Consider the following 22,121-nt stretch of genomic DNA (forward strand, 5'->3'; position numbering starts at 1 on the left):
AAATTTAAATTTGTTCTCAAATGCCAACTTCGGTGAAGATCACTTCTTGGAACATCAAAATATTGTGCCATAGTACAATACTGAAGTATGATAATGTTCTTGCTGTTTGCTTAGGGCTTTTGTCCATCTGTTTTCTAGGAGACTTTTAGGCAGTCTATGCTTAACTCTGTCCCTTTAACTTCTGTTAACTCTAATTCTGTGTCGTTGTTAAGTGCTGGTGAAGATGGCACCCTGTACCATTTCCCAGGAGACATTTCTATTTTTCTTTGGCGCCAGAAACATTAAAGCTTCATGTTCTTATAGTACATTGTGCTTTACTAGACTAAAGAGCATCAGATAAAGTTCTGGTTATTTTTTTTAATGTTTTGTACATTAATAGTCTTGTTAACTTTGGCCTTTCCCAGTTAAAAGGAAAACCTCTCATAAAAGTAGCTCTTACACAGTGAGGATCAAGCAGTGTACATTTAGAAAGCTTGTCAAGACATCTTGACTTCTACAGTGAGGAAACTAATTAATGATGGGAAAGTGTTAAAAAAAAGAAAAAGTTAGGGGAGTGAGGGGGGAAGAGGTGAATTAACCAAGCTAAATAATGCAGCTTGGTTAAACAATAGCAGCAGTATAACCATCAAAGAGAACTTCCACACATGCTCTGGAACAGTTTCCAAAACTGTGGATGGTATCTTAATGAATTGAATAGTTAAGATCCCCATTTGATGAAGTTGTAGCATCCAGAGGAAACCAATTTTGCTTCATCAAGGAGAAATTACCTCTTTTTTTTTTTTGCTAATTTCTTTACTGGAGGCTCATTGATACCTACCCTGCCTACCTATAAGGTTCTTTTAACAGGCTTCAAATTAAGGAGTAGAAATTCTTATTCCTTGGAAAAAGAAAAAAAACCTACACTTTGTTTTCATTGCTTCTGAGTTATATATCCTTGGGTTGGTATCTTCATGTCCTCCTGAAAGTTGCAAAAGGATATTTCCTTTTTATCCTTCTGTTTGGCTGTGTAAGTGTCATTTAAACAAAAAGCAAACTAAAAAGTAATGGAGCACTGAAGAATATAATAAATAATTTTGTTTTCCATATCATAATTATTTTTCAGAGAGAGGTTATATATTTGGAATTACTCAGACTAGCTATTTTACATTGTGCTAGTAGTGCACTACAATTTAATGAACCATGATTAAAGACAAGAAGGCTGAACTTAAAAGTATTAATAAGAATGATTGGCTTTTTTAACACTAGCTTGAGCATTACTAGTTGGCACCTTTCTTGCATGGGGATTTTGATACAGGTGTGAATGTCACGTTTGACAGATTATTCTGTTTGTATATTTTCAATTATTCACTACCTTATTTTTTATTAAATACAACTGTTTGGGGATTTGTAATTGTTAATACTTTATCCCCTGCATTTGACCTTTTATTGGATGCACTTTTGTGCCCTTAAAGGGCAATGACATTTTGAGTTATTCTCCTGTTTCTGCGATTTTCTTTATTCATAGCCTTGTCAAAACTTGTTCTGTGATATCATTATTGATTAAATAACTTTCTACTTGTCACATGTTTAGGTTTCACTACATAAAAGAATTAAAATAATAAAAATTTGTTTCGGCCCTATGGCTTCTTTTTCAAACTGGAAAAAGTAGCAGCTAGGCTAACAAGATTCAAGTTTTTCCTTTGGTAGGGGTAAGGACAGAAGGAAGATGGATTTGAATGTTTTATGTACCTTATATGTATATTTTTATTTATGTAACTGCCTAGGATACACTGATTTTGTCTGACACTCTAATTTCCATTGCTCTAAATCGGAAAGCCTTTGTTTCCAAAAAAAGTTTTGGTAGCTTTGGAGTCTTTCTATCAGAAGTCTTGTTCTCAAGACAAATGTACAGCCAGTAGCATAAACCTTTGTCTTCCGTCAGTGATGAAAATGTCAGCTGTAGTTCCTGCAATGGTGCATGTGTGTCTGTCATGTCCATGTCCTTATAAGATTTCCAAGCCCAGCATAATGACAGACACTGTGGAACTGGGGTCACCAACCATCTTTGGCACCATTCCTAGAGTAGTTAAATACATACATATCCAGGTCAAGTGTGTATTACCCTTGAAGAGGCAAAACTAAACCAGCACTTCTTTGAATTCATCTTTTTCCATATATATTCTTGGAGTGACATAGTTTTAGACTATCAGCAATTCTTGAGGCTCTGAATAGATAAAAAAATGCAGATTTCTGGCTTTGTTTATTCTATTACAAAATCTTATTTTGTTTATGTGCTAACTGCTGATAGAGTCTGGCCAGAAAAGCACTTAGCTGCATAAAAGACAATCAATACTTGATTCAAATTATAAAATAAAGAAAAATCCCTCAGAGCTGCTGGTATGTGTGAGTGTTGGTTACTTCTGTATTGGCTACTGTGCTCATTCAGGGCTGCAAACAGTCCTGGGCTTTTTTTATAATTTCACTGAAAGATATATTGACAAGACCATGTCATTCAAGAAAAATGGCAACAAAAGCCTATCTTCTCTATGCTTACTGGTCCAGGAAGCAAGAGATTTGGATTTACTAACCTTACCACCTAGGAGCTATTCTCTCACCTTCCACCTCCTAAGAGAGAAAAACACACCCACCATAACCCAGGCTAAAGAAAGACAACATATGCTTTTTGCAGCAGAGTTGTATTAAACAAGGTGAACCTGAATGCAGAGTAACACCCAGATCAAAGGGAAGGGCTGTGATGGGATTGAAAAATGTGCATCTGATGTTCAGAACAACAGCAACATAAAGTGTCTTCACCTGGCAGGTTGCTGAGACCTGCACAAGGCTTGGAGGAGTTCATTATGCTTTCCTTACTTAGTCTAGCATGTGAATTAAAAGTGGAGCTGTGTTCAGAACTGCTGACCTGTTTCCTTAGAAGCAAGTAGCATAATATTGGATTGGGTTGGCTTTTTTTTTTTTGTATTTTCTACTATAATCTGTTGCTCAAATTGTTTTGTTTCTTGTTACTAATTCATCATCAGTGACAGACGACAGACCCTAAAACAGGGAAGTTCAGATACAGAAATAGATAGAGTTACAAGGTGAAGAGTTACAAGAGTTATAAGGTCAACAAGTAGTGTAAGTAGGAAGCTGACAACTTCCCACAGATAATTTGGCCTTAGGTTGATGTGTCAATAATTGAAAATTTCTTCATTAAAAAGATTATTTGAATGAGAAAGCAGGAACACTTTGGAATGTTAACTTTCAAAGGACTGTGCATTAGCAAGTAGTAAGTATTCAACAGGAGAAAACATTCAGCAGTGAACAGAATGCCACACGTGTGCAGTTGCTATTCAGCATACTAACCTACACACCCTCCCCTAATTTCTGGTCCTGTGCATGAAATTGAAGTCTTGAAGTGAAACAGCAGTTAATTGTCTTTTCCCTTGATGTTTTCTATTAAGTTCTTTACAGTGCCTTGACTGTGCTGTAATTTTGCAATGCTGATCTTAAATAAATCCACATAGGAAGGAGATTGAAAGAATAATGGCATTGGGCTTTTCAAAAAGTGCACTGGAAGTCTTAGTTGTCTAGTTTACACATAATCCCTACCATTATAAATTAACTCAGCTCTTTCGCATTGTGTAGTCATTGATAGTATTTGATTAGTGAACCCTTCTGTATTTTTTTCCTTTGAATAAATTGTGGTAAATGATGCATACATACTTGAACTGGGTGGTGTTGTCATGGCAGTGATGGGCAATATGTATCACATGTAATTTCTTTCAGTCAAGATTTTAATAGAGTTGTAGTTTTAAATAGTAACCAATAAGGATTTCTTTTAAGGAGTGTCCATTAATAGAACTCAGCTGTTGAAGGTTGACTGTAGCATTAGGCTTAAGTTTAATCTCCTACATACTATTATTTACAGGGCTGTGTTTAGTGCATCAGTCTTTCGGCTGCTTCATTGGTCAAGGGATGGGGGTTGTGATAGTGGGACAGAGGAGAGAAGTTAGTGAAAATTTTCTGTCATAATCTGTAAAAACCTGACAAAATTAAAATTTGGATTATTTGATTTGAAATCTTCCATAGCATGTCTTACTGAGTAAGGTGGATGCTTGCCATCTTAGAGAAAGAATGTTTTTAAAAATAAGTTTAAAAAGACTTTATGGTCCTATTCCTAGACAAAGTCCAAAACCAGAATTAAGAGTTTTTTAAGTCACTGTTTGGAGGTGTTTTGATGAGTAAAAGCTCAAATTCCTCCTTATATCAAATTGTGGTGTACTCTAAAGAGAGAAAATTTGAAGTGGAACTTGAATTTTCCAAATATCCAAATAAGAAGTCATTGCTTCTTCACTGCATTCAGAGGTACAGAGTTGTTAAGAGCAAGTTTTGTCTCTCTGTTATCGCTTTGTACTTCCTGCATGTGATTAGTCAAAGATATGATGGAGTTTTATAGTGTGGGGTGTAGGATTTTTTGGTAATAGTGTTTCACTTTACATACACAATAGTGTTTACTTTACAGAAGGTAATTAACATTTGAATTAGCTGCTATCAAATATTATAAGTTCCATTTCAAGTCTGTAGAAGGCATGTCTGCATATAGCCCTCCCCATAGACCTAGTAGTTGTCTGAATATTTTGGGTTTAGTTAATTTTCTGAATGTAGCAATTTCTACTGTATTATCATTTAGCATTTTCTTGCAAAGCATATTTCAAGTCTAGTAATTTGTTACTGTCCTGGTATTAACTTTTTCTGTAAGCTGGCTCATGAAGTTGATTCCTGTCTATTAATTACTGGGCTTTTCCTTGCTTAAACAGTACCACTTTTTTGGGGTAGTGTCTTCTCTGGCAGCTGAACATCTCCTGTGCCATGAGTTGTGGTTGCTGAGCCTGCAAGTGAGGTGGCAGGTGGGGCTGGAGTTGTGACTTGTCTTGGGCATTCAAGGGCTTCCTTCAGAGCTGGAGAACTGGGCCTGGGAGGAGGCTGCCTGACCCCAGAATACAGCTGTGGCCCTCACAGCTGCCTTGTTATGCACACTGGTGAGTGGACAGAAAATTGGAATGGCAGTTTATTAGGTTTTGGAAGTACTGCTTCTGAGAGGCTGAAGTGCTTCTTTCCAGCAATGTTTGTGTTGCCTTTCTAACATCTACAGGCCACTTGGGGTGTAGTGAGGAATGCAAAAATTCCATTGGCATGCGGGCAGATGACAGGGTAGTCTTATGTCCTTGTTCATAGATGTGCAATGGAGAGCAATTAAATTAAATATTGGGCTGTATTTCAAGAGCTTTATTTTTTTTGTTAAGCTGGAAGTAGTTACATTAAATGCCTTTCATGAAGAAATAATTTTTAATTTGGTGTTTAAAAAAAAACTTATTTTTGGTAGAGAGAAATCTCAGCTGTGATAAACTCACTAGTACAAAGCTTGCAAATTACTTTTCCAACAATTTTCAGTAGTAACATTTATCCTAGGTTTTGTGTACCTGTTACTTATAAAAAATTTTTCTAATTGTTTATTTTAATATTATTTTTTCATCTAGTATGCAAACATGTTTGTCACATCCCCATGTTTAAAATCCATTAAGTTCTGTTTATTTCATTGTAATAATAGTACACAACTTCTTGGTACCTGACTAGTGTCAAATCTATTCAAAACATTTTATTTGTGGGCATACAATACTGTACTTAAAGTTCTCATAATTTCAAATATATCTGAAGCTCCTTGTGTTTCCTATTTCATACTCCTTTAGTGATTCATATAATTATCTTAATGGCTTATTACTATTATCTTTAACTGGTGATAGTAATGTAATAATTGTCACATTAAAATGTAAAATATTGAATTAGGCCTTGTTCTATTACTGCAGGTAGGTTAGACACACTGTAGGCTTCTGTTTTCATAGTAAATTTTTTTGCATTCATTTAGCAAGATTAAAAAACTATATTATTCATGATGCAGTGAAAGAAATGTTTAAAATGTTACAAAAATTATGATGGACTATTGGTTCACTTTAATGCGTGCATATTTTCATTATGATAAATTTTCAAATACTTGATTTAGCTTTCTGCACTGAAATCTACCTATTGTTAAGATGCCTAAATAAAATTTAGAAAACTTGCCTCGTTAACTATTTATGTTTGTGAGATTAGTGATGCTGTTAACTAGGAGCATTTTCTTTGACTAGTGTTCTGGGAAATAACATTTTTCCAGTCGCTTTTTTGGGCAGACTTCTTGTTTCTGTGAAATACTTCTATCATGCCTAGCATCTGCTCTACAACTAGTGAAGTATAACTAACAGCATACTTACATTAAGCATACATGTGAGAAATGTGTTTAAGACAACCATTAATGTATCATTATTTGATACACATACTTCCAGTTTGTTCCCTCTGTCTTATAAGGTGTTCTTTTCATGAGTATGTCATCAATGATGTGCTTTACTAATTGAGTAACTAGATAAGTTTGATTTTAATTTTTTTTTAATTAAGTGTAGTTTCATGTTTTAGCTTTCAGATTGGTAATTGAAAATCTATTTCACTTTTTAATTCAGTTGGTTAGGATTGACAGGGAGGAGTTTCTTTTCAATGCCACTTCTACCTAAAAATACTGAAGCAGGAATACATCTGTGCAAGCTGAAACTTGGATCAATAATTGGCCTACAATACTGTAAAAGTGTACATTGATTATAGATATTTCAGATAGATTTAGTTTATATGTGATGGTGACAGGACTGCAAGAATTGTGGAGACCAGTGCATCCTTGTGTGTTCTTTAAGCTTTCTCTGTGGAAGTATCTTGTGGAAGTATTGTGCTTGTCCTAATGAGTTTGAAAACAAGTGTTTCTCATTCTGTGATTCTAGCTAGATGAAGACTGTAAAATGTGAGTGGAAGTAAAGCTTTTGAATCTGCCTAGGACAGCAAAGTATTCGTTTGCAGTTTAAATAAATCTTTATATCACTGTCTAATACCAGATGTATGTAGCAAGAATGCTGAAATGAACAGTAAAAGTTTCAGCATTTTTGCATGGGCAGGAAAGGCATAGTCAAGACCAGACAGGTAAGTCTGTGAGCAAGAGCACAGTGCAGAACTGCATGTTTAGTTAAATGAGTATAGAAATGGTGCAGCAAAAAAGGAAACCTTGAAAAGAAAAATCTGGTATTTGTCACTGTGCTGCTAAACAACTCTGTTGACACAGTGGGTTTTTTGAAGTTAATGAAAACTTGAGAGCTATGTGGTCCCTTGGAAAGGATTCTTAAAACTTAGCTGTACACTGTGTGGAGAAATACCTCGCTTTTTGGTATGTTTTTGAACTAACAACAAATTAGCATTTCCTGTCCATGTTCATAATAAATGTACACCTATCCCTCCTCTGTCATCACTCATCCAGTTTGACAAGTCCAAATTGGTCTAATTGTCACTTGTGGAAACTCCCTATGTCTTTCCTATGTGTTTTTATATCTTGCCTAACTCTTCTAAACCATTTCTGATGGGAGGAAAGCAGTGGCATGATGTGCTGTATTACTTGCCTAACATTTGTTTTGCTTTTGTGACCACCACAAATCATTGAGATGATAATTTCATAGAACTGTTACAAGACCAGTGTTTCATTACTGTGTGATTATAATTGAAAGACCATCATTTTATATATAAAGTGAAGATCCTTTTCTTCTTCCATCTCTGTCACTTTACATTTCTCTACATTGAATTTCATATACTATTTCATTACATTGGTCAGTATTAGGTCTTTCTGCAATCTGTTGATTTTCTTTAGTACTCTAAATAATTATATACCAAAGATCTTGTTCTCTCACTAACCACCACCTTTTTTCAATCATTTCTGGATTTGCTGAATAGTTCAGGCACTAATACAGGCTCTTGCTGCATTCCATTGCTAAATTCTTTCTTTCTTTGAGGACCATTTTTGCCCTCTTTTCCTTGGCCTGTCAGTAGTTCTATGGCCTTTGGGTGAGGGCTGCAACAACATTCTGCCTCAACAGCAGGTATCTTTACTTTAAGAAATGTGTATACATGGCCTCATTTCACTTAGATGTTTAAGTAGACTGTGTCAGTTGGATTTCTCCTGTGTCAAGTCACTTGGAGATGGGTTTTATAAATCCTTTGGGGCATCTGAACCATAAAGATAATATTTGTCATGACTATAAACAAAGCAAAGTTTTATTTGTGCTTAAGTGTCTGTGTGTATGCATTTCTCTATGTATTCGCATACATTGCCTGACCTGTCCATTGCACCCCAAATGCAGTTGTAGCCTTAATTCTGTAATTACTGCTAGGGAGTGGCTTATTTCCACTTCCTGAGTAGATACAATCGGTAAAAGAATAGGATATTTTTCCTATAGCTTACTGAAGAATAAACCACAGAGGTTTTTCACATTAAAAAATGGCTTGAGCGTAACAGATCTTTCTCTCATTTTCTTACCAAATAATTTCCATGCCTGTAGTGGTGAAGTGTTGCACTTGGCTTGAGGTAAAATCTCTTAAAAGAGACTGGAAAAAAAAAAAAGTGAGGAAATTAAATTCTAAGTCTGCAAAATTATTTCTGTTCCTTTAGCCACTAGTGTGGTGATTATAGCAGTTAATGTGCAATGTGAGACATTCTCCTTACACTTTTATTCCCAAATCTGAGGGGAGTTGAATTGAGACTTAAGCAGGCTACCTGGTGTTGATAGGTGTTTTTTCTCCTTTCCATAAAGAAATACTAATGACAATTGGGGTATCTCATCTGCCAGGGTGTGGTGGAACAATTCTGCTTGTGAAGCTTTGCCTGCTTCTCCTGTTGCATGTTTTGTATGGAAAAGGAATGCAAATGATTGAGAGGAACAGAATTACCTGCAGACTGAGGGCTTCTGCTATTGGAAAACACAAGTTCCAGTCCACACTGATTTCTTCTTTCCTTTTGGTGTTTTTATTTTGTATAAGATAACAGCAGTTGAACAGAGTAAGAGAGGGAAGTCATCCCTAACTTTGACAAGTAAGATATTTGGCATCCAATCTGTGGTTCAGGAAGTGTGTTTATAAAAGGCTGAAATAATTTCAGCGGCATGGAGAGAGAACAAGTCCTTAACACCCTTCACAAGACTTTATCCTTGTCACAGATCTTTTATGAAGAGGGGAAGATTTGGGTTCAGACAGATTACAAGAAGGTGAGTGCTTTAATCAGGGAAATAGTCATCTCCCTTTCACCAACTTTGTCTTATTTAAAGACCTAGCACTAAATGTCTTTCTAATAAGAAAATATATTTAGAAATACTTATTATTCTGTCAGAATTTTGGATATGAACCACTCTCTGAACCAAGACGAAGCAGCTGATTGTAAAGTAGAAACAAAGGCAGTTACAAAATCGTCAGAGGATTGTATATGGATATTTGAGGAGGAAAAGCCATATTATATCAGCTGCTGTGTTTACTGGTCCAGTGATAACTACTGGTGAGTTGTGAATATAAAATAATTTTGAGGACAGGCCAAATGCTCAGGCAGCAGCTACTGGCAGTGAGTTGGTTGACAAAAACTGAGGGTTCCCTTACAATTCCATGACATCGTTCATGTCCAGTTGGTCCAGTAGAGAGCTATGGGCTATACATACACTGAGTTCAATATTCCATAACATATGGCATGATAATACTACAGGTGCCCTTTAACTCTTGTCCTGTTGAGGTCAGAGTCTTTTTCTTGCTGAGGTGGAAGGGGTGGGGAGGTGGGTAAAAAACAAACCACAACAAAAAACTAAAAACCCTTTATATTGTCTCCCAAAAGCAGAAGGATGAGGTGCCTAAGGTTGTTACATACAATCCCAGGATCAGAGTTCACATGTTCTAGCTTGGAGTCCTGGGAGTCATGAAAACTTCAACTAGTGTTTGCTAGACAGCCATGGGAAGAGCTGGAGTATCTTGGCCTTTCTTTTCTTCCATGTCCCAGATCCCTACTGCTCCATAAACATTATCTGACAGACTGGAAATAAAGTAACTCAAAATTAGCCTGTCTTAGCATTTGAAAAGGGACAAGAATGAAAGGTCAATGGCAATCCTGCAGCAAGGAACACACTTAGCAGGGTTTGGGGTTTTTTTTGTTGGAACTAGGAAGAGGGACAGGTCAGAATATTTGCATATCCAGTCCATGTTACCTTCACAGCTTTCACTCTAGTTTATTTTCATAAATTAGAGAAACAAAACCACATAGACTGAACTACCGTGTCTCACGGACCTTAGTAGTTTTGAGATCATTGTGATAGGTACCTTTGAAAGTGACAATTCTAGCAAGATGGTATCACTGAGGTGAAACAAAGTTCAAATAAATGATACATAGAGCTTCAAGTACTATACTTTAGAAAGGAGAGCTATAGAAACAAATTCATTCCACTGAACACTTAAATCCAGCTAGTTTAATGCAAGACTTCGTTTTAGCTGTTTATATTTCATTGATATTTTGCTCCATTGTTGCATTTTATAAAACAGAAATATTTTCAATTTTTAAACTTAGTTTAATGTCATTTTAGAATTGCCTAATGTCTTGATTTTGTTGTTTTAGACTTTAATGTTTAATTTAGGGTTAGACTGACTTTTTTTTTCCCCAAAACATACATATAACACAAAAAAGAAAATACAATATAATTATTTTCTTTAACACTTAAGAGATAGAATTATCTTTTGGAAAACTCTGACTAATGGGAAGAGGATATACAAATGCCAGCATCTCTCTGCAGTCAGAGTTGCGTAATATCAACTGTTAAACAAGTAAAACAGGTGGTGTTTTTACGTGTGTATGATCTAACACAACTGTCTCCTCTGCTGCAGCAGCACATCATACCTTCACTTTGCAGCCTTTTCTTCTTTAGCTGTGGCAGATTGCAAATGGTGCTTCACTCAGATCTGTCCAGACAGGATTTTGAGGGGTCCACTGCTACTTTCATTTTTTGAAAAAGTATTACAACCTTCATAACTTCAATTAAAATAATAATCTGAAACTTGTGGGTGTCTGAGTAAGAGTCAGCTAGCTGCAGATCTGGGCATTTTATGTCTATGAAGGAAATTAATGCATAAAGTGTAGCTTAACTCAGCATTATAAGGCATACTATAGAGTTGCATGAGTTGCCAAGGTACCGTTTTCTCCATGGTCTTCATGTGTTCTTTTTGTAAATTTTGTAGCAGTAATTTTGTGTTCTTAGGTTATTACAGAATCTGCTTTAAAAATTGTAGTTAATATTTGTTTATGAGGTCTAAGTTATGAGCTATTTCAACACAAGTAATGTTATAGAGCAGTTCAGGCAATAAAGATCTGAAGATGCTCATTCAAATACGTCTTCTATCTCTTCTAAAACTGGATGGAATACAATATGGTGTCTTTTTTGATGCACACATGTCTGTGAAGCTGATAGAACTGATGTTTATTTTACTGCCAGTAGAAAAACATAATATGTGTGGGGACTTGTGACACAGGAAGGGGTGAGACCCTTGCTTCATTCAAAGAGGAAGCTGCTTGCTCCTCAGTATTTGTGTTGCAAATTGTTCCGGGCTTTTAAAGGCTCTGTTTCACCCTGTCTGACCCTTCTCTCTTTTTTTTTTTTTTTTTCTTTTTTTTTCTTTCTTTCCCTTTCAAGTAGGATTTTTTTTTAGTGCAATTCACCTAAGACATTTACACTGGATGAAACAACATCATTGTTGACCTAAGCTGGTTTTACTTGTTAGGCTTTGCTTTTTCCTTTTTTCTGATATGTTTCACTTTAAAGCTCAGCTTCAGCTGAACCACACAGATTAGTCCCAATTGTGTTTTAAAATATTCCATTTAATGGTTAGTTTTGGGAATGTCAGTTTAATCCTAAATAATTGAACCATCCAAGTGGAAGCAGAACCATGGTTATAGCACAGGCGTGTTATGTTGTGCAGGTATAGGTGACTTCTTCAAGATCCCCTTGGTTAGCAGGATGTGCACTGATCTTATTTGGGAGAAATGGCTTGGGGATTCCAAGTCTACAAAGTTTCTGCCAAGAACCTCCATCTAACTTCCCTAATATTTGAGAGTATAAAGTGTGGTCAGCATAACATTAGCTAATTCTACTTCCTATGCGATTAGAAAGAGCAGTAGGATGTATTATGTTTCTCATTCAGATGATCTGAAGAAATTCTTGGAAGTTTTGAAACATTGTCTTTTTTATTGTTATTTTTTATAAAGTATACCTATTTAAAAGAACTTAAATTCTGCTTTTTAAACTAAAACCAAGAAGTTTCTTTACATCATCTAGAAATATTAATGAGAAGTGTTGCTGGGTAAAGCTGTAATAGTTAATAACTTGTTTGAATTGAAGAATGACAGCTTCCAACTATTGTATAGGAAGCTGTACTGTGCCCTAAAATGTTTGATTTTCACATAAAAAGGAAGAATGATGAAAGTTAGAGAATAAGTATTATTACAAAATTTAAGATTTTGTCATGTGGGCTTTGCACATTTTATCATGTGTAATGGACATGGAGACCTGGACTTAATTTTCATCAGGTGAATACACTGTAGACATCTATGGGTAAGAAACCCATTCAGTATTAGCTTTACTAATTTCCCTTTATATGGAAATAAAGGTATTTTTCATAACATTAAAATAAACTGCTAAATTTTAGTGTAATTATATTTTTAAAATACTACAGGAGGAAAGGCTGAGCAGCTTTATTTGTCTTACTGCCCTGTTTATCTCCCTGTGATACAAGAGTATCTGCTTCACATTCCCTGCAAGCGTTCAGTGGTATGCAGTGCCTCCCCCACACTGTGGGACTGAGCTGGCCGAGCAGCGCCTCTCCCCATTAGTCATCACTGCCTGATGCTGTGTGCAGGAAAGTAATTCTTTAAAGCAGTTGCTCCTAGTTAATTTTTTTCAAAGATTATTTCAAATACATCATTGCAGTAGTATCTTCTTGTAAGTATGGACCAAATCTTGGTCAATAAGCACAAGCGTTTTTATGTAGAATGAAAAAATACATTGCAAATAAATCGCTACTTATTTCCTTTAATTTATTTTCCAAATTGTTTGACTTCTGCCATTCAAACACAGCTTCCATTCATGTGTTTGGTAAGCTTTTGAAAGCATATGAATGGTAATTTTCCCAGTTTTTCTGGAACTTTAGTTCCAGCAATGTCTGCAGCTGGCTGCCTAATAAAGATTACTTGCATTCCTAGAAACATTGAATTGTGCTGATGGCTCAAATGACTAAACTGTTTTAAAATGTAACCCATGCTGTTACATTAAAATATGTTTTGGCTTAGGTGATATTAATCTAAAGTAAATTGTTACCTGCAGTGATGTTTAGTAGTGGTTTTATTAATGTGCATTAGCCATTTACAGAAGAGGTCTCATCTTGTAGCAGTTTTGTTTTTTTAACATTGTAATCCATCTGTACTTACATTATCGAAAGGCTTTCTCATGCCTCTTGCTTTCGTGATTTTTCTTTTCCTGATGTGTGAAATATTCATATAGTGTTGTAAGAAATGCAATAATCGCTTTGATTGTGCTGCATATGAACATTACTAACAGTTTTACACTGTCTTGCACCCTGGTTTTTCTTTTGATGGGCAACCTATGTTTTAATTATTCCATGTTGTCAATTTTGGTATAGTGAAACTTCGTTTAAATGTAGAACTTAATTTTAATGTAGTGAGATTATTTTTCTTAAATCTTTTATTTTAAGAATTATTTTAACTAAAAAAAATGTGGCTTAAGTAACTAAGAGAGAAAGTAAATAGTACAACAGTTGTATTTCTAGTTCCTATTTTATTTGAAAAGTTTGGGGCAAATGAAATATGCAAAATGCTTTTATTTTAAAGTTTAGGGTACAGAGAATTTTCATTGTCAGGATTAGATTTTTTTTTTAATGAACTGTATTTGTCTCTCAAGGAAGGTACTAATATTATAATACTGTTGAGTCCCAAGTCATTTGTTACAACAAATTCCTCATACTCTGTATTAATTCTCTAATAGTCATTTCTGAGATATACAGAAGTCACTGATGAAGTAGGTCTGCGGTGTCCAGTAGGCTCAGCAGGTCTAAGTTTTTCTAGTATTTTGTTCTTGAAAGTAAGGTTTGCTTTTTCTTGATGATACACAGAGATAATGAGTGAAGTTTCTCTCATTTTTTAATGCAGTTCTTTACAGAACCCTCATCACATTTCTCAAAATATTAGTTACTCGTTCTTACTGTATTTGTCACGTCCTCTCTGCTGCCATAACTGAAGGCAGATAGGTTAACTAAGACCAGTCAGGCATTTGTATCAGTGTGGTAAGACCAGACACTTGTACCAGTGTGGTACAAGTATCACGTAGTTGGTTCCAGACTACCACACTTGATATTGTTTCCCAGATTAACACTGTTTGAAATAGGACAGTGGTCAATGATGTTTTGTGAGAATAAACTCTTAAGCCTCAATTGGTACAGACTGGAGAAAGAGAAGATGGGTTGGAAACTCAACTGTGAGAGCAGCCACAGGTCGCAAGGTGCAAATGCTCTTTTACAGCAAGGACTGATAACCAAATGGCAACCATGGTCTTTTTAAAATAAGCAAGAGCTTGTTTCAACAGCAGCAAAACCTCCAGTAACTTTAAAACATGATCCTCTCTCTGGGATGTTTTCTCTGTTGGTGACATCAGTGCCCTTTTTACAGCTCTGTTGACTATCACTGTGGCAGACAGTCCCAAATGGATCTGAAGGCACACTGCTGCAGAGGGCAGAGCACACTCTTCACACCTCATCCTTCCTCCCCAGTCCAGGGATCCTCTTCCTTCCCTGCTGCTCATCTCACCCTGTAGTGACACTATTCAACTTACTATTGAATAATAGGGGAAGGCTATTCATTTGGATTTATTTGTGGTTTAGCAACTTTTCTCCCTTTCTTTGGTTAGTTTTCTGCTTAGCAACTAAGCTCACTCATCAGGCCAGCAGGTGAATGCCAGAGATGGTGCAAGGCAAAAGCATGGTTCAGAATGCATGGTTCAGAGTGGCACTTGCACAGGGAACAGCAGCCACAATTAATTATTAATTCAGCTCTGCCTGTCTTCTCTAAACTACTATCTTAAAAGCACATATTTTGAAAAGGACACCTGACCTTGAAGATGAAAGATTTACCATTTGAATTTATCTTAAAGTGGTCTTTTTCAGGCCTGTGTCTGGTTCAGATTTCAGGGGTTTTTTTTAATTGGTACCTACAGGCTGTTGACATAACTAGATTGATATATTGCCAGCCGTATCCTTGGCTGCATCAAAAGCAGCATAGGCAGCAGGTGGAGGAAGGTGCTTCTCCCCCTCTACTCCACTCTCAGGAGACCCCCCTGGAGTACTGCATCCAGATCTGGGGCCTTCAATATCATAAGGACATGGACCTGTTGGGGCAAATCCAGAGGAGGGACACAAAGAATGATCCAAAGACTGAGGCACCTCGGCTGTGTAGACAGACTGAGAAAGATGGGCTTGTTCAGCCTGGAGAACAGAAGGTTTGGGCAACACCTTGGAGCACCTTCCAGTACCAAGGGGGCTACAGGAAAGCTGAAGAGGAACTTTTTACAAGATCATGTAGTGACAGAACAGGGGGCAATGGCTCCAAATTGAAAAAGGGCTGGTTAAGATTAGCTTTTAGAAGAAATTCTATACAATGAGACGCTGGCACAGGTTGTCCAGAGAGAAGCTGTGGCTGCCCCATCCCTGGAAGTGTTCAAGGGACTTTGAGCAATCTGGTCTAGTGGAACATGTCACTGCCTATGGCTAGTAGGTTGGAACTGGATGACTTCTAATGTCCTTCCAACCCAAACCATTCTGTGATTCTATGACCTAAGAATTGGTGGCAACATGCTTCTTTTTATTTTTTTTATTTTTTTTTCCCCTCCCAAAAGCACTCTTCTCTAGCAGGAATTCACAGCCCTAAAGAGGGATGTGATGAAGAGTAGGTTTTAATGTGTGAAGTAAGCCTGTTAAAATTACCAAAAAACATATAAAGTCTAGAAGACTCTAAAACTTTACTGACTGATTAGGATTAAAGTAAAAATTAGAGAAAATGAGATTTAAGTGGGGAAAAAAATGGTGAGGACTGCTGGACTACATGTCCAGAATATTGCCTTCTGCAGAACCAAATTAAGGAGAGAAAAAATGACAGATTGCATACAAGTTTCTGCAAAAACTTCATGAACTTTACACATTGCTTATGGATTGCTTTTCTTGTACATTATCTGAGCAGATGTATTTAATGAGACTGCACAGATGTTACAGATTTTCAAAGGCTGGGGATCAGAACAAAAGAAGTAAGGAAATTTTTATATTTCAAACTTCTTTTTAATGTTTGTTTAATTTTGGAAGTATTATTTTATAATATGCATTATATGGAAAAAAGAATTCTCAGAGTCTGAGGTGATGCATGTAGTCATACAGCAAATTACAGGCAAAAGCCTGCATTTGATTCAGGAATAAAAAATGTAGCAATAAAATCTGTATATCTTCAATGCATGGAGATGTCATTAAAATGTGTTTTCTGCATGTGCTTTTGTATGTTCAGATAAATCCACTCTGGACTATTTTTGAGGTACATGTCAGCAAGCAATTAAATACTGGTTTGACGGTTTCAATCAACTTCTATGCAACTTGCAGCACGTTTTTGCAGTACTGTCAAAACATGCATACCCACAGGACATGAAAATTATGTGAATTTAATTTAAATCTAAATCACTGATTCTAATGTGAGACTAATTGAAATAAACCCTTTATTATCAGTTGAATTAAGTCAGTAAGAGATACCAACTAGTACCTGTGATTGTGGTATTTCACAGCTAAGAAGTATAATGTTAGGATGCCTATGAAGGTTTGAGCAGCATTGCACGCATCAAGCAACAGATTTGTTCTTATTTGCTATAGGTAGTTAAAGGATACATTTGAGGCCCTGTAACACCTTAAGGAAGCAGTGTGTATAAGAGGACAAAAGTAATAAACTTCAGAAACCACTTCAAGGTACAGCAGCATTATTCCTTTAAGAAATCCTATTTTTTGTATATTTTACTTGTGAATTCATTAACTCTTTGTGTATCATTTAGCATTATTAAATAAATAAATATTATCAGTAAATTATGTTAGTAAATATTATTTTAAAATACTCAAAAACTTTTCGAGACGTAGAGCAGTAGAAAAAGTTGTATGACAGAAGTACTGAAGATGTATTGTGTCCATGAGCTCACTTGCTGAATTCAGGTTTAAGTGTAGGAGGAGGGATGTATGTTCCTTGTTGGGTTAGTTTCATTGGTTATCCTGGAAGTACCTAAGCATGATGTGTACCTGAGCCATCTGCAGTGGTACTGCTGAACCCATGGCACTGGTGAGGTGCCCAAGTGTTTGAAGTCATTTATAAGCAACTGAGAAAAAAGACTGGGTTTTACATGATTGCACAATATTAACTGTAGCTATTTTGGAAAGACAGTGGGGTCACTTCTTGGTACTTCAACTTGCCTAGATTAGGTTTGAAGGTTTACAGCAAGAAGGCTGTGTCCAACTCAAAAACGGAAACAGAACTTGTTCTTAATTTTGTTGTTATGATAGTTCATCTTTAATAAGACAAACTGGCCTTTAGGAACCCCTAGGGGGCCTGACCAAGAAACAAGAAATCCTGGGCTAGACATTAAATAAACACTTTCTGAAAAGATTATGTTTTCCTGAGAAAGCAGAGGGTAGATTGACTTTTATTATGCTGTGAGAAACTGATTTTTAAGATGTGATTTGCATACATTTTGACACCTATATGAACAATACCTTTTTGGCTGGATAGAGCATGAAAAGGAAGAGAACCCTGTTTGTCATACATCTCTGTATGAGTAGGATGGAGCAAACTTCATGCATGTCTGACTGAAATCAGGTGAAAGGGAGTGGACTTCCGTGCCTCAAATATGGACAAATTCTGATACATGGAGATGATCAGCAGAAAAAATAAGGCACTATCTCAGAATATGGCTATATGTCAGTCCTTCTAGGATTTCCCAAAAATAACAGTCTAATTTATAGATTTAGGAGTGGATTGTGCAGGACTAAGGCACACCTCAAGTAAACCAGTGTTCCTCATTTTTCCAAGAGATTAAACAAGACTCCAGAATGCTATGGGGTTTCTGGAGGAGCTGCTGTGAAAAGCTGGGATTGCTGAGGCAGTAGTCTCATCTGTAACGTAATATAAACATAACTGAGTGTCTGTCAAGTGCCGCTTGTTAGAGCTTTGTACTCTTCCTCAGTACAACAGTTTGATTTGTTTATGAAGGTCTGTAATGCTTTAAGAGTAAAAGGATTGTTTTATAGGCCACAAACACAGCTTTGTAGAGTGTGGTTCTGAAAATGGATTAGATGCTTGATTTGTTGGAGGAGTTGAGCCAGGAATTCATAGAAATCTGGGTCCTCTGTCTTCTTTTCTGCTAAATGTGGTTTAGATAAGATATCTGCAGAAATGATCAGCTAGAGATTCAGAGATTCTTCTGAAATAATCTCCACATGCAAAATCATGACAATTTTGGCTTTCTCAAGCACTCTGACTTGCATTTCTCTAACACCCCTCTTCTGTCCTTTAGTGCTGAAATATCCACAGTACTGAAACACAAGCGTGATTTGGGGTTCAGAGTGAGATTAACATACAGATACAGAAAAACCCAAAATGCTTCATACAGCTGCTACTCAAATATACGTGCTGGTGTTTTATTGGGTTAAAGTTTTTTGCCTGAAGTCTCTTCTTGTTTTGATGGTGTTGAATTGCTGAAGCCATAGCCTTGTTTCTAGGTAGGAAAAAAATCCTGCATGTTGACCTACCTAGCAGTGCAAGGAAACAAAATTAATTTTAGCACTGCTTTAGTCCTGCACAGCTTTATCAAGAAACATGTACACTCCAACAGATTGGACTCTTGTTTCTGGATTTTAAAGTTTTAGTCCCAATATACATTCCAGACTAGGCGGTCTCCGAATGCTGGGTACTAAGAAATGTTCCTGTGTTCAAGTAGCTTAAATGTGCAAGCTGTCTGATAATGCCAGTGTCCATCAGGAAAGCACTTAATATTTAAATTTTGGGCCTCATGTTGAAAATTCTATGGGAGTATTCTGATGCACAGCATAAAAGAGTCACCATAAAGTGCTATTGTCATATCACTTTTTTTCTTCAATACACACAAACCCAATTTCATCAGTCCAAATCTAACTACAGAGATTAAATGTTTTCTTTTAAAAATAAGCTTAAATGCACCCTGATATCCTAACTTCATGCTCACATCAGGCAAGTTAATGTCTGTATATAGGCTTTGGTAAGTAGGCAGTCTTATTAATGATATATGTGGCATTACTATAACCAGAAACACATTTATAGCCTGAAAACAGGTTACAAAAGAATCATTCTTAGCTACTCCTTATTTCATAGACAATTAAATCTTGCAAGATGAGCAAAAAAAGTGATCCTCCACCAAAAAAAAATCCTTTCCCCCATATTACCTACAATGAATAGTTATTTTAACTATTAACTAGTTTTGTTCTTAGCCTTTCTACAGATTGTGGTTTCTGTCCAGAAATTTCTGTATTAAGATTCTAGAGTTTGAAAATATTTTTTTCCTATGCACTATTTTCTCAATTTGATTAAATGTAGAACATGTCTGTCAATTAGCACAAACTGTTTCTGTTAGTATCACATTGTATAACTTCTGTATTTACAGAAGTTAATCTATAAGATGAATGTCTGTGGTCTTCAGCTCAACTGTAGAAGTCCTTTCCTAATTAAATATGTGTCTTAATATTGTTGATAAATTTCTCACTTTAGATTGAAAACTAAAGCACTGGTTATCACTTCCTGAAACATTTAGTTTAGGTGATTTATTGCTGGATCACTTGAGATGCCCAATATTAAGGTACAGAAAACTGTCAAGATCCTGATTATATTTTAAACAAAAGCTAACATCAGCCTTGGTTTTCAGAAGATGGATTTTTATTTTCAGATAGTGAAAGCGTTGCTTTGAATTTACTTCTGCTAGATTGTTTGCATGGTTACTATGCATATTCCCCACCTGCCCCCCTCCCAAAATTCTGATGCGTTGATTTGTTTCTTTATAGAAGTTAACTCTCCCTGTGTTATATTCTAAATATGTGTTATTCTGTGTTATATTCTAAATATTCATGATCACTCAATGCCTTACTGGCCGTTCAAGACCTCTGATATGACCTTTATCCCATGCTGACGTGAGGCAGCAATCACCATTCACTTTGCAGCAGCATTGCAGCCCCGTGGATCCCCAGGATTATGTGTTACAACATGCTTTGACAGCTGCTCCACAGGCATGAATCTGAGATATACAAATAGGTATTAGCAGTGTGTAATGTCCTCGGCATAAAGCGATGGAGTTATACCACACAACCTCTAGTTCCTTTCAAATTTCTATTTCTTATGTTAGCTGGAACTTTTTACAAGCATACATTTTTGCTGGCTTTTTTTCCCAGTCAGTTTTTAACATTGTACCTATTTGTCTTATTTATTTGCGTGTTGTGTGTAGCCTATTATTTCTATACCTATTATTGTTTCTTCTCCTTATTTATACTTCCATATTTTATTGTGTCTCATTATTCCTTGGCCTCTTCTGTGAGGCATGTATACCTGCAGTGAATGATTTCCTAAACAGGAATCCCAGAAGTATTCAGGGCTATTTTGTTTAGCTAGGCCTCAAAAATATAGTGTTTTATTTTTTACTACAAGTCCCATGTTCAAATTAAATAAGAACAAAGCAACCAAACAAAGCCACAAACCAACTGGTTATGCACCTTCAAAGATCTATTGACTAAATTTCTGGGCTCCATTTTTGGATCTAGTGGGTCAGGATATTTTGAATCCAGTTCTCTCTTCTGTCTTTCAATTCTGTCCAATTGAAATCACTGCCAGGAGTGATTTGAATCCCACACTCTCCTCTGAAGAGTTTACTTACTGTAAGTAATATTTGAGAGTTCTGGTTCTGTTTTCACACTCCCCATCTTCTTCCAAGGCCTCAGGCAGAAGATTCTGTGATTAAGATAGAAACCTGAATAAATTGGGGCCATTCCTGCTTCCGCCCCACTGGGATCCCTGCGTAGTCAGGAGGGTGTGCAGCCAGGGAACGCAGCACTCCAGAGAACAATTCTAGCTTAATTTCCTGGGGAGCACCACTCCGTGTATGTGTTCAAATATGTGGAATTTAATCCTGAAACATTGTAAAATACATTGCGGTGTGAGCTGGCATTTGTTGGTATGTTTCATGTTGGACACAGCTGTAAGAATAAATTTGCATTTAAACTGAGGTCCCATGCTGGTCTGCTGCAAATTGCTTGGTTTTGGCTGGGTTTAGTGGACAAGACAGCAACTCCTTCACTGCAAGAGGAGTTGCATGTATGTAAGAAGAGCTGAATGGCTGCCTATTTACATATAGTTGAAACAAATTACTTATAATGGTATCATTAAACTTTGAACATGCTGCCATTCCAAATCTTGAGAGTTATGCGAAAGGAATTATTTCTGGTTAACAGGGAACCCACCATTTCCAGCAGCAGTCAGCTGGCTGAGGGTTTGGCGCAGGGATGCTTTAATATGCAGAGCTGTGCCACAGCAAAGCTCAGCTTGTTGACTGAACTTGTTATTTTGGGTGGTGACACCATAGCTGTGATATCTGCATACTTGTGAGTATGGAGTACTTGTAAGAAGAAAAATAGGTGATAAAGACCTTTGTGTTTATCCAGCAGCTGACTGTAACAGGATCTTAATCTGCTTGGTCCGCTTGTACTCCAGTGTGTAAAAATCAAAGATAACCAGAGCCTCAGAAGCTTCATTTTTTATTACCAGTTACCATACATTATTGTGTGGAGTACAGAACCTGAATTTGGAGTTAATGTGGACAAGTGTGTGTATCCTTGCCAGCAGTGGTTGAAGCTGTGGCACTGTTGATCAAAGGACTGACTTTCCCTAAGCCTTCAAAAACTAAATTAAAAGTTTGACGAGTTTTCAGGAGAAAAATCCTGTGGTAAGTGAAACGAGTTTCATTTACCTCTGCATTTAACTCTGCTGATCCTGACCTTTAGCTGTTGGGGCTTTCCATGCTCGTCGCGTAAATAGGGACGGTACGGAGCAGAAAGACGGATGTCGGGAG

General features: G+C 36.5%; 1 protein-coding gene across 3 annotated transcripts in view; it reads left to right on the plus strand.

Moving 5' to 3' along the window:
* The window catches only part of ATXN7L1 (ataxin 7 like 1), a 107,610-nt gene that overhangs the window by 39,823 nt on the left and 45,666 nt on the right, over positions 1-22,121 (plus strand). The gene's annotated exons all lie outside the window — the stretch shown is intronic.

The sequence above is a fragment of the Vidua macroura genome, chromosome 5, assembly GCF_024509145.1.
Source record: "Vidua macroura isolate BioBank_ID:100142 chromosome 5, ASM2450914v1, whole genome shotgun sequence".
Lineage (NCBI taxonomy): Eukaryota > Metazoa > Chordata > Aves > Passeriformes > Viduidae > Vidua > Vidua macroura.